Source organism: Chiloscyllium plagiosum, chromosome 17 (assembly GCF_004010195.1).
Source record: "Chiloscyllium plagiosum isolate BGI_BamShark_2017 chromosome 17, ASM401019v2, whole genome shotgun sequence".
Taxonomy (NCBI): domain Eukaryota; kingdom Metazoa; phylum Chordata; class Chondrichthyes; order Orectolobiformes; family Hemiscylliidae; genus Chiloscyllium; species Chiloscyllium plagiosum.
This window is the reverse complement of record NC_057726.1, coordinates 37,771,599-37,784,992: the sequence shown is the minus strand read 5'-3', so window position 1 is coordinate 37,784,992 and position 13,394 is coordinate 37,771,599.

Sequence of the window (13,394 nt, the reverse complement as noted above, 5' to 3'; positions counted from 1 at the left end):
TTAAATTAGTTTTAATGTATCCACATCTACTCTCACTCAGGATGGACAGAAGTAAGAATGAAACATTACCTTAAAAGAGACCAATAAATTATTTGAAGGTTTGCAGTGGCAGTTCTAGTTCTTAGATAGGTAGTACTTCTTTCAAACATATATTTAAATAGAAATTAATGGAAATATAAAGGCTCTCACCTCTTGCTGATAACAGAATAGGGTTAAACAACAAAACAAACTAATAACTGCCATAGTCCTACTTTCGCATTAGGAAGAGGTGATGGTTTAACCTGAGGGGTCACCACACCTCAGGTGAGGGGAGAGATTGACAAGGAGAGCCCTTTGTGGTAACCTCAGCTGGTGCAGGAATTGAACCCATACTATGGGCAACATCTTGTATTGCAATCCAGCTGCCCAGTCAACTGAGCTAACCAACCTGTCAACAAAACTGAAGATATAGTCAAAAAAAGCTACACAAACATACATATTAATTGGAGAAAAAGGATAAAGCAATACATGCAATCAGCAACCAATATTGAAAAAAAAGTAATATTTATTGAGTCTATCACTGTTATCTTAGGGTTCTCTTGTTGTTCAGTTGTGATGTCCCTACCCATGGACCGGGAAGCACACGTTCAAGTTCACCTGCTTCAAAGGATATGTAATAATATTTCTGAACAGTCTGATTAGAAAAATGGGTTTAATAAATAAAATTTTGCTGTTACTAGAGATGGAATGAGAAGAATTCAGTCTCATGGATTCCTCTATGATACAGGAAAGAAATCATTACTCTCATGAGATATAAGGAGTGCAGACTTTCTTTCCCCATTGGAAAAAGTGCTTAATTTGATAAATGGATGCAAAGAATGAGTAAATAAATAATAAAAAATCCACATGTGTTCCAACAGTTTGATGAACTGGAGGAAGCCTCACTTTCAGTGAATGCAGAGTAAGCTAATTCACAACTGCTGTATTTGAGCTGTGCTTGTGATACTGATTCTGCAAGTAGTTCAAAACCTCTAATCCAAATAATAAAGTTTGCAAGATTTGAACCTAAATCTATTCTCTTGAAACACATTGCTTCAATAACAGCATTGATGTTATTGACTCCACATTCTTAGAAACCCCAAGCCTAAATTTGTATGGATTTGTAATTACTGTGCTGTTATCCTTCCAACCAACAGATAACTACAATACTTTAGTTTGAAATCAATATGCAAGATAGGAATAGAATACATATCACTGCAATAACTTCCCAAAGCATTAAAATTGTCGCCCACCTGACAAACCTATCCCAACAGTCTCTTCGTCAGATGTCATATCAGTTTTCTTTTGTGTGAATCCAAGGAAAGCGATGGGACCAGACGGAGTATCAGGCCGTGCACTGAGAGCATATGCAGATTATCTGGCAGAGGTCTTCTCAGACGTCTTCAACCTCTCCCTGCAGCAGGCCACTGTCCCTGCCTGTTTTGAGAGGGCCAACATCATCCCTGTGCCTAAGAAGGCTCATGCAGCATGTCTCAATGACTACTGCCCAGTGGTCCTAACTTCGGTGGTCATGAAGTGCTTTGAAAAGCTGGTCGTGGCATTAATCAACTCCAGCCTCCCCACTACTCTTGATCCACTCCAATTTGGCTATCAGACCAACAGGTCCATGTCAGATGCCATATCACTTGTCCTTCACTCCTCCCTAGAACATCTTGACACCAAGAACAGCTATGTAAGAATCCTACTCATTGACTACAGTTCAGCCTTCAACACTATTAACCCCTCAAGACTGATTACTAAACTTAGTGATCTCGGAGTAAGCCTCACCCTTTGCAACTGGATCCACAGTTTCCTGACCCACAGGCCACAATCAGTGAAGATTGTGGACAATATTTCATCCTCGCTAACACTCAACACTGGAGCCCCCCAGGGGAGCCCCTACTGTACACACTGTATACCCATGACCACGTCGCCAAATACCAGACTAATGCCATTTACAAGTTCATTGAAGACACCACCATGGTCAGTCGAATCTCAGATGGTGACAAAACAGACTACAGTCGGGAGGTGGAAGACATTGAAAAATGTTGCATTGAAAACAATCTAGCTCTCAATGCCAGTAAAACCAAGGAACACATTATTGACTTTCAGCGGGATGTTACCCATGCCCCCCTACACATTAACAGCACAGAGGTGGAACGAGTGGAGACTGTCAAGCTCCTGGGAGTGGTTATCCACAACAAGCTCTCATGGAGTCTTCATGTGAGTGCACTGGTTAGAAAGGTCCAACAACGTCTCTTTTTCCTCAGGCAGCTGAGGAAATTTGGCATGATGGAGAATACCCTTGCCAATTTTATAGGTGAGCCATCAGAGCATTCTATCTGGATGTATCACTACCTGGTATGGCAACTGTACCATTCAAGATTGGAGATGGTTACAGAAAGTGGTAAACTCGGCCCCGACAATCACAAACGCCAAAATCCCGTCCATAGAATTCATCTACCAGGCCCGCTGTCAAGCAAAGGCCGCCAGGATTCTCAAAGATCCATGCCACCCTGACAATGTTTTTCTACAACCTCTACCATCGGGGAGAAGGTACAGAAGCCTGAACACATGCACCAGCTGGTTTCACAACAGTTTCTACCCTACTGTCATCAGAATACTGAATGGGCTCGCAAAGTCTTAACATTCCCCTATACCTGCATTTTTGTTTTTGCCGCTGTTTACCTATAATTTACTTATCTATGCTACTTAACTATGAGATCTGCTTGTATTGCTCGCAAGACAAAGCTTTTCACTGTGCCTCAATACATGTGACAATAAATTCAATTCATTTCAATTCATTATAAATCTTTCACAATGTGTTTTCTCAGCGTTATCATATGATATAGAATTCTGTCCAATTGTGAACGTTAAGCAATATTTAATGACAAGTAACCAGTGCAAATTGGCAGCAAAAGTCACCCAAATTGTGTATCAACCAGAAATCTGTCCAAATGCTGCCACCTCAGATTACAACCTGCTTTACCCCTCAGAGAATAAACCTGCAGATGCTGTGTTGATCCTTTATGTATGTCAGATTATGATGATATAATTGAGACAAGACTGCAACTTAATATCTGACATGAGCAAGGTGCAGTTTAGCTAACAGTCATTAACTGTGAAGGAGACAAACACTTCCATTTTACATATTTGGGGCAACTGGAGTGTGATTAATCAAACTGGTTCCTCAATAACAAATGCTTTAAACAGTGGTCTTGATTTAGACCCTTCCCATGAGATATGAATGAGGCTGAGTTGTAAAAACAGCCAAGGCCACATTTTGAAAATATGAAGGGCATCAAATAAATCTTGATAACCACACAACCAAAATCCAAAACAAATCTCATAAATGGGTGTACATTTTCAAAAAGCAATAAGGAATTATAAATTTACAGATTAAAAGTGGATTGAAATTGCTACTAATCACATGGATCACAAGCATCTGCTTTCCAAGTCAAGAAGCATTAAACCACATGATACACAACATGTTGGTGAGGAGCTAAAATGCAGCTAGAGGCAGCTTGGCGATTTTTTGTTGCATTAACATTACTGGCCAATCCTCAGTCCATGTAAATGTTAATGAATCTGAGCAGATCAACAAATCAAGTAGAGCTCAGCCATTTTTGATTCTTTAAAAACATTTTAGATGTGATACTGCGTTACTTTCTCTTCCTTAATAAATGTTTTAACATCACCTATGGATTGTCTATAATGAGTAAGAGGATAGTAATTGATATTTTTGTATATAGAAAGCTGGGATTAGCATCACTGACTAAATAAATCAAAGTATGTTTTTGTTAATTGGCATTCTAGAAACTCTATTGCTGCTTTATCATGGATTGAGCTCCACAGCATTGTATTTAGGAAAATTGTAAATGAATGGACTTTATTTACATGAATGCCTCCCATGACTTTGATTTGTTCAACCTTCTGACCAATTAATAGTGATCCACTGTTGGAGGAACCATTTCAGGTCTCCAGTAATTTTGATGGAGTCAGGCTGGCCTAGTTCACAGCTGCTTGGAGGAAATACCCTACCACTTACCTTTCCACAAAATTGCCATTCAAACACAATGAAATTTCCATTGAAATAACCTTTAATTTTGCCCAAATTAACGGGCAGGCATTGAAAAGCCACTTTGAACAAAGACCAAATTATTACACCATTATAAAGATTTCAAATATAACTCATAGTCTCCATTGAAACTGTATACACAACACCCCGACAAATGTGCAGGCTAAACAGGTGACCAGACATTTATTTTGTCAAATGGCCTTCTTATGAATGCCCGATGGTGCTCCAAGGCAAACTAACACACTCAGCTTTCAGGTGGTGGTTAACACAGTTGCAATGGGAAGTGTTTGATCGATTTCATTCTTTGTAATAACTTGATTTTTGTTTTTACTGGTTTTGCAATGTCTGCGTGTTTCTCTGAACAAAATTAACAATTTCCTGAATAACTGCATTTGATTTACAATTATAAAAGCATGCGAGTTAAGCAATGATTTTCAAATAAATATTTGATTATTTTTTTCCTTGAACTTTTCAAAGATGTCCAAGTGTTATTATATTAGTTGTGCATTGGGTGAGTGAACATGGAGGGGCTGAAGGTTCAGGAAGGATAGAGAAGGTACAAGGAAGCATGAAGGTACATGTGGTGTGAGAGGGCGAGGGCCTAAAAAAAACATGAACAGGATCCTTGTCATCCTCTTACCAGCCAGCCTCACAATCCTACTGCCTCCATTGCCACTTTGTGCTTGTCTTTAGGGGCCTGACTCCAGCCTGTACCTACCCTTTCTCTATGAAAATAGGGCAGGCAGACTCCACCAGAATGGAGAGGAGTTCATGGAGCTGAGAAATTTCCTGACTCCTGCTTCTAATCTCCTTCATAAATATCTGGCATGGTCTTGAAATCTCTCCACTTCCTTTTATCTTCAAGACTCTTCTTAAAACAAAGATTTAACAAAGTTTTTAAGCATCCTTTCTAATATCTGTTTATTTGTCTTGATGTCATTTTTATCTGAATATACTTCTAAGCAGTGAGTTGGGAAATTTTCCTATATTAAAGCTACTGTGTAAAGCAAACCATATAGATGATTTCTAGCAGGACAGCCTGAAATTGACAATGAATTCAGCAAAGCTGGTGGAACAATTTCCCAGCTCATTTCCCATTTTGTAAACAAGAATGTTCATACGCCTTTATAAGAAAGAAATACAATTCCATAACTGATTATTTCACAGAGATTTACCCTTCAATGTTATTAAAAGACTAATTTGAGAGTCTGCTGAATGTGAAGGACTCACCTTCCTTTCTGTACTTGCATTAGCAGTGAATATAATCTATGTTGTGGTTCTGTTCGCTGAGCTGGGAATTTGTGTTGCAGACATTTCGTCCCCTGTCTAGGTGACATCCTCAGTGCTTGGGAGCCTCCTGTGAAGTGCTTCTGTGATCTTTTCTCCAGCATTTATTGTGGTTTGAATCTGCCGCTTCCGGTTGTCAGTTCCAGCTGTCCACTGCAGTGGCCAGTATATTGGGTTCAGGTCGATGTGCACCCGAGCTACAAATCTTCGCACAAACTTTGAATATAATCTATATTTAAAGAAACAAAAAGAGGGCTCTGTGCATTGGGTTCAAGTCTCACCTGCTGCAGAATTATGTCATAAAATATTCAAATAGATTAATTAAAAATTATTTTTTACAATGAAAATTTGCTATCATTTTTAACTTCATTTTATGTTCACAACACATACAAATCTTGTTTCAACTCCACAAAGATACTATATTTTATGGAATTGAAGGAATATTTGACTTTTGTATCTATATTGCACTTTACTCTTTCTGATTGCTGAAAAGAAATGCCAGCTGCATGGATCAAAATGGAATAGTGTAGGTTAGATGAGCTTCAGACTGGTTTCACAGGTCAGCACAACATTGAAGGCTGAAGGGCCTGGACTGTGCTGTATTGTTCTATGTTCTAAGTAAATCGTACTTTAATCTGGTTATTTCTCTCTGCATTACACGTTTCTGAGTCTTGGCTTCATAACACAACTTTAGTTCACAAACTGCCACATTACCATAATAAGTACAGCTGTTAAAAGGTTTTACTTTGGTGATGGGTGGAATATCATTGCAAAATAAAATTACTTGAAAAACCTGTTTATATGTTTGTTCGCTTTTATAGATATAAGAATTGAGAATACACGAATTTCATTCCCCACTCTGTTAATAGCTGATTCATATTTGGGAGAATTTTAATACAGATTTTGAATACTTAATAATTCTTTGCACAGAAAAAGACTAATTAATAAAGGCTCTTAGTGCAGTATGGCTTTGTTTTTTCTTTAATTGTACAATGTTATGGGTTGGAGAATTATATTCAATTAAGCAGTCTTTATCAGGAGGAGATGGAAATTTATTTTATGTTGCAATCACAAAAGAAACATCTGCAGAACATTTTCTTTTTAAAAATGTTAATTTCAGCTAATGTGCAAAACATTGGCCAATGGTCAGGTAAACACACAAATAATTCCCTGATTTTTACTGACCTGCTGAATGTTTCAAATTTTCTCAATAATCCAACTTCTATATCAACAATCTTTCCTCTCAAGTGTATTTCTATTTGCATATGGCCGAGTGAAAACAAGATGTCAGTACCGGTTGTGGGTTTACACATGGGCTATGAGCCCTACCTTATCTCAGTCTATCTTAGGCTGCCCCACAGTGAAGATATTAGTTGTTGACAAGTAGAGGTGGTAGTGGATTTCTGGCTCGACCATCTGCTCTCTTTAATCATGCTTTCTCCGTGGCTGATTTTGTTATTTGGATGGCCTTAACACTGTTTCGATGATGAATTTGTGTTTTATTTGCGATACAACAATTAATTTCCATGTGTTCATGTCAATACAGCAGAATTTTATAGAAACTTTGAAACTGGCTTTGAGATATTTCCATTGCCTAAATAAAACATCAGTTTGGACAGTTAGGCATTCTAAAACCATGTGCCGTCCAGAGTGACTAATGTGAGATTGCATTGAGCCTATATCTCAGAGGATGCTCATATTTGTTTTGCTCTCCCCCTTATTTTGTATGATTCTTCTAATGAACTTGATGTTCTCAGGCTTTTATATCACATCTATAAGTTGTCCAAGCAACATGGGCAAGTGAGAGATGTGGGGTGTGATGAACCATAGCTTTAAGAGATGAATGTTGTCCTGTTTATTCTTTTTTGAAGAGAGGTTGAGACAGGTATGGCGAGCTGTCTATTGAAAGCCCATAAAAGTAAACAACTTGTGAGGCCTGTTTTTTTTTAAATTTAGGAACAATAGAAGCAGCATGAATGGGTGGGGCAAGCTCCCAAAAGAACCAGGATTTTTAGTTTTAGTTTTTCAGTAACAGCTCATGAAGCTGGGTTTGGAAACTGCAGTACATCTCTCTCCCTACTAATCTCTCTCTCTCTCAGAGATTCCTTTTGATATTTTCCTTCTGCATTGGAGAATTGCATGTGACACAATCTATTTTTCTGAATTTGGCTTTGCCTAGGCTGTCTTTAAGGGATGTTACTACAGTGGTTCAGTTGCTGTTTAGTTGTTAAGGAATCTACTACTCTGTTCAGTTTTCCAGTAGAGTCATGTTATTCCAATTCCTTCTTTCTTTTGTTGTATTTTAATTATAGTGCATGAATACAGTGCATGTTGCTTAACGTTGAGTAATTTGATCAATCGGATTAAATCTGGAATGCAACGCCTTGCACTTACCTTTAAAATAAGAAAATGTTAGGGTCTAGACTATCTTCTGAATACATTTTGAAGACGGTTGGTCTGGTCCATAAAAGTATCAATGCTCTTCCCAATTTTTGCATCAATCCCCATAAACACCCTTGGCACAAAAGGTAAAATCAAACACAGGTCTTCCAGGGGAGAAGTCAAAGAGAGATCAAAATGGACCTGCTTCTTTGGGGTCCAGCAGCTTTTTTTTAACACTACTGTTAAAAATCAATACAAACCAGAGAAAAGCTGAGCTGGGACAACTGGCCACCCCCCTTTCATTGTACAAGTGTCCTTTTCTTAAAACTTCAAAGCCTTTTGCCTGAGGCTGTATCTGTTAGCTATAATCAAATTGGCCCCTAAAACCCTTCAATGTAGACTTTTCGGAGTCTGTGTCTTTTATAACCCTTCTATAAAATAAAATAAAACCAAGGACAACATTACTTTGTTAAAGAAGCAGCTTCATCATACATTATCCAAGAATGCACAACAAGGTCTATGACCTCAAGCAGTCATGACCATCACATTGTGAGTGACAATTGCCTCCTTTTAATATCAGCTAGGCAAATGTAATAGACAACTGGACATAAAAGTGTGACCTGAAATTATTGTGTCAGAAATATAATCTATAGCTAGGACTGGAACACTGTGTTTCAGGGCTGCTACATTCGCTTACTGAATTTTAACTATGTAAGGACATGGTCTGTGATGCGCAAAGCTGTCTTTCCTTTGGAGTTCAGGTGGGACAGCTATCATTTTTGCTTACTGACTGAATTATATGCCCCCTAATATAGCAGGAAAACTTTGCTTGTACAGCATACATTTCAATAAGGTGGTACATCTCGGTGTTCCTCATAGAAACATGGCAATGACCTCCTTAGGAAATCTCAATGTGTGAGGGCATAACATGAGGCTTCATTGTGATGGATGTGACAGCACAGGAGCTCCTCCAATAAAATTATCTCTTTATCTGACACTCCCTAGAGTTTATCAGCTCATGCATCTGACATGGACATGGCCAAGGCTGAGATCCTTATGGTCTTGCATTAAATCTGAAGACAATGTTATGAGGAGACACAGTTATCAAAACATTGTCAACATCTAAAAAGAGCAGAACATCCATCAGCTCCTACACAGCCTTCAGAAGGAAAAGCAGCAGGTGAAGATTCACCAAGAAGAAGATGATGAGATCCCAGATCTACAGTCCTGTCATTTTCTTCATCTCTGCAAGTCAACATAGAATCAAGGATGTCCTGGGCCAACATCATCAAACAGTGTCATCAGCTGGAACACATTACCACTCAGAAGGACTGGATAGCAATCCCATTCCACCTGGTGGCTGTCTAGGTTATAACTGCTCTGAAATTTTATGATGTGGAGGTGCCAGCGTTGGACTAGGGTGGACAATGTTAAAAATCACACAACACTGATCTGACGAAGGAGCAGCACTCTGAAAGCTTATACTTCCAAATAAATCTGTTGGACTGTTACCTGGTGTTATGTGATTTTTAACTCTGAAGTTTTATACTGGTGGGACCTCCAAATCCTCAACACATAAATGTATCTGGGATGTGACACACAACACTGATCTGACGAAGGAGCAGCACTCTGAAAGCTTATACTTCCAAATAAATCTGTTGGACTATTACCTGGTGTTATGTGATTTTTAACTCTGAAGTTTTATACTGGTGGGGACTTCTGTGGGACCTCCAAATCCTCAACACATAAATGTATCTGGGATGTGACTGATGTCATTTTCTCCCGATCATCGTCTTGGAACTGCCATGAATGACTCATACCAATGAATTCACAGGTTCCTGCCTCCTTCCAAGGTCCTTGGGCCATACAAGTATAGCTACTAGAAGACAACTGGTACTCCCCTCAAACATGGCTAGTGACAATTTTATAAAACCTTAAGACTGACACATAATAAAGGTACAATGTTACTCACAAGCCTGCAAGGGCCATAATAGAACAGACTATAGGTCTCCTTAAGGCAAGGTTTTGTATCCTTAACATTAACATCAGCAAGCTTTGGCATCACAGGCATGGGAGGCAGAAGGGCCAGAAATTTCTGGAATATCCTCAAGAAGCTTCAAGAGGGTCTATGTATGGCTCCTCCACCCTCTGATTACCTGCTAGCACCACCCAGTCTCTCTGAGAGGAATGGACATCTGGCTTGAAGCAAAGGTCCCTCGCTCCCTGTCACTGATGCTCATCATCTATGGCTAGTGTGCTTCCAATTAAACCTGTTGGACCATAATCTGGTGTTGTGTGATTTTTAACTTTGTACACCCCAGTCCAACACCGGCATCTCCGAATCATGACATCTATGGCTAGAGTGACACAGTGCAGATAACTGACAGATACTAAGTGTGCTGGACCTGGGTCTCCACAGTGATCACAAATTCTCCATGATGACAGCCAGATGCTCACATGCTGGAGACAGACAACTCAACTAGCAGAGGAAATGTATCAGTGATATGTTCACCAGATAATGCTGTCAAGTCTGATCTATATAGAATACTCCCTAAGGTGGAAGTATCTGAGCTGGTGGAGGGTGCAAGTGAAAACATTGTTAGTGTGTCCTCTGAGGGATCAGTGGTTTCCTCCTCAGAGGTAAAGGTGGCACTGAGGGTCTGCGGTACTGAACTCTCTGGGCAGACATTCGCTAGATACTGCTAGTACCTGCATTAGAGAAGGGAAAGTATGCATTGTGCAAGAGGAATAAAAGCATGGACACATTCAAAATGAGTTAGCACTGGCATTACTGGGACAGTAGCTCAGCAAAGCAGAATGAAACTTAAACGGTTTGCCATTGAAGTTTCACTTCCCTCACAGGTGCACTTGTGCTCTTTTCCAGCCAATTAAACTATTTCTCCTTGAAAGAAGTGAGACACATCATGAGTGCCAGCCAATCTCCACCACCACCCTCCACTGACAAGGTCAGCCTAGGCCCTGTCTGCCTGATTTTGTCCAGTTTTTCTTGCAAATAGTCCAGGGGAGGGATTGAGTATTTTGAAGTGGACAGAAGAACAGTCAGCAGCAATGCAGTGGTAGGCAAGGTGGTAAGCTGTCACCTATGAGTAAACAGGAAGTATAGAGGACAAGAAAGGTTAATAGTTGGGGAAGATGACATGGATAGGAATGGTGGAATGGACATGATCAATGTATTAGTGAGAATTGTAGTTTGAAAGCTTTGGTAAGAGGCATGTGCAGTGTCAGTGTTAGAACGAGAAGTAGTCCTGCAAGCATAAGACAGCAGTTGACATAGCACTCACCCTTGAGGAACACAGAAAACTATTCATCTTCATCCTGCACCGCTGCACAGTCCCTTAACCCAGGACACAACATGAGTGCCAGCCAATCTCCACCACCACCTGGGCTACCATCTGTGCCCAGGCTAAGCCTGGTTTCTTGGCCTCCTCTACAAGAGAAAGGATAGTTCTCCTCTCTACCACCCCATCCAGCAGCAACCCCAGATCCCTTTCTGTGAAGTGTGCAGTTTACTTGCCTTTTTTGAGCTAATTCCTCAGTGATGATGGTGGAGCATCACTGTGTGAAGGGCAGTTCCTGGTTCGCAGTGTCTGGAGTGGTTAGCAGCTGGACCTCAAAATGTGGCACCAATGGCATGAATGTTGCAAGGTCCCAGTGGTGGTGGGCACTTCTGCCTGCACTGAGATGTACTTTCGCAAGAAGGGCACCGAAGAACTTGGTTGCATAATTAACAAGATAAAGAGCTAAATGTTGTATGAGAAAAGCCACTGTATCACAATGGACTGAGTGCCATGAATCTCACTCAACAAAATACTTTTAATGGAAAATGGGATGTTCTGCCCCAAAGCTCATAAATGACCTGATAGTTCAAGTGCATTGATTAATATGGTAGTGAGATAGCATTCCAAATATCTGTGTTATGCCATATAATAATTGCATTTTTCAGCAGGTTAACAAATGATGATTAACAAAACAATAGAACCCCCTGAATCTCTCTTCATATATCAAGGTTTATTAATTACAGTAAGTTCAACATTGTCATGGAAACAAGGAACATAACTCAACTTTGATTCACACCCATATTACAAAAACCTCAGGGATAAAGTAACTACTCATGGTGAAATTTATTAAAAGCATTTGCTGTAACAGATTAATTTTTCAATAATACTTGCAATTATGTCTAGTATCATGTTAATATGGGCATCTCAAAACATCAGTGAGCATTGTCAAATCCTTTATAGAGGAGTGAAGTAGATCCAAAGATATTCTATCTACTGTCATTGTCTAAATAATGAAAGGTCTCTAGAATGCTCTAAACTACGAAAGGCACATAGTGGTTTCAATTTTTGAGCCAAAGACTGTGTAGAACAATGGTGAGGGAAACTGTAGGAAGAGAAGTTAAGCATTCAAAATGTTCAACCAAATTAAATTTCAGATTTGATGTGATCCCAGCCATAACATTTTGCTAATAAAAGCAAGTACTAAGGAGTCTGGAGAACTGAAATAAAAATAGAGAACGCTGGAATCACTGTGCATGGTTAATAGAGTCAATGGACTCAAAACATTAACTTAGTAGATCTCTCCACAGATAATGCCAGACCTGATTTTCTGCTTTTATTTCATCATATTGTTTTCATTAATTTTGGTCCCTAGGTTTTTTTAGGAGATGGTCACTTGAGTTTGGTGTTTTTCATATATTTGACTTGCTAGTTCAAACCCACGGTCTGTTTCCCTCCAGGCTACAGCAGGGAAATTGTCCAATTAGTCTCTCAAACTTGTTTCAGTCAGTGCATCTTACTGATCTTTTCACAGAAATAAATTTGTACATCCGCAAAAGAAAAATTAGGTATATAGGAAAATTCATGACACAGCTTGTGATGGATTATCATTTGGAAGTTTGGATGCCAGAGGTAAATGGGTTTTTGTTCTTCAGTTCCATGAAGGTGACTTATCTTTTTACAGATGGAAACACAATGTTTTAATGAGCGAGTCAAGATAAGCATTCCAAAGAATCATGTGAATTAAGCTAATTGGTGAAATAATCTGATGAGTTAATTGCTGAAATGCTTACTATGATTTACAACTCAGGGACAGACAGATGGAAAGGGGTCACAAGTAAGTGCAGTTCACGAAGGAAAGGACCCATACCAGCAGAAGGGCAGTTCTGGCGATCCCCAGACCATCATAGTTGGAATTGAATTGAATCAAATTGAATTGAATTGAATTTATTGTCACATGTACTGAGGCACAGTGAAAAGCTTTGTCTGTATTACACACAAGACAGAGCACAGAGTTAAGTAGCATAGATAGCAAATAATAGGTAACAGCGGCAAAAACAAAAACACTGGTACGGGCGAATGTTAAGAGTTAGTGAGTCCATTCAGTATTCTAACAACAGTAGGGTAGAAACTGTTGCGAAACTGACTAATGCGTGTGTTCAAGCTCCTGTACCTTCTCCCTGATGGTAGCGGTTGTAGGAAAACATTGCCAGGGTGGAATGGATCTTTGAGAATGCTGCCAGCCTTTCCTCGACAGCAGACCTGGTAGATGGATTCTATAGATGGAGGTTGGCCTTTGTGATTGTCCAAGCCGAGTTCACCACTCTCTGTAA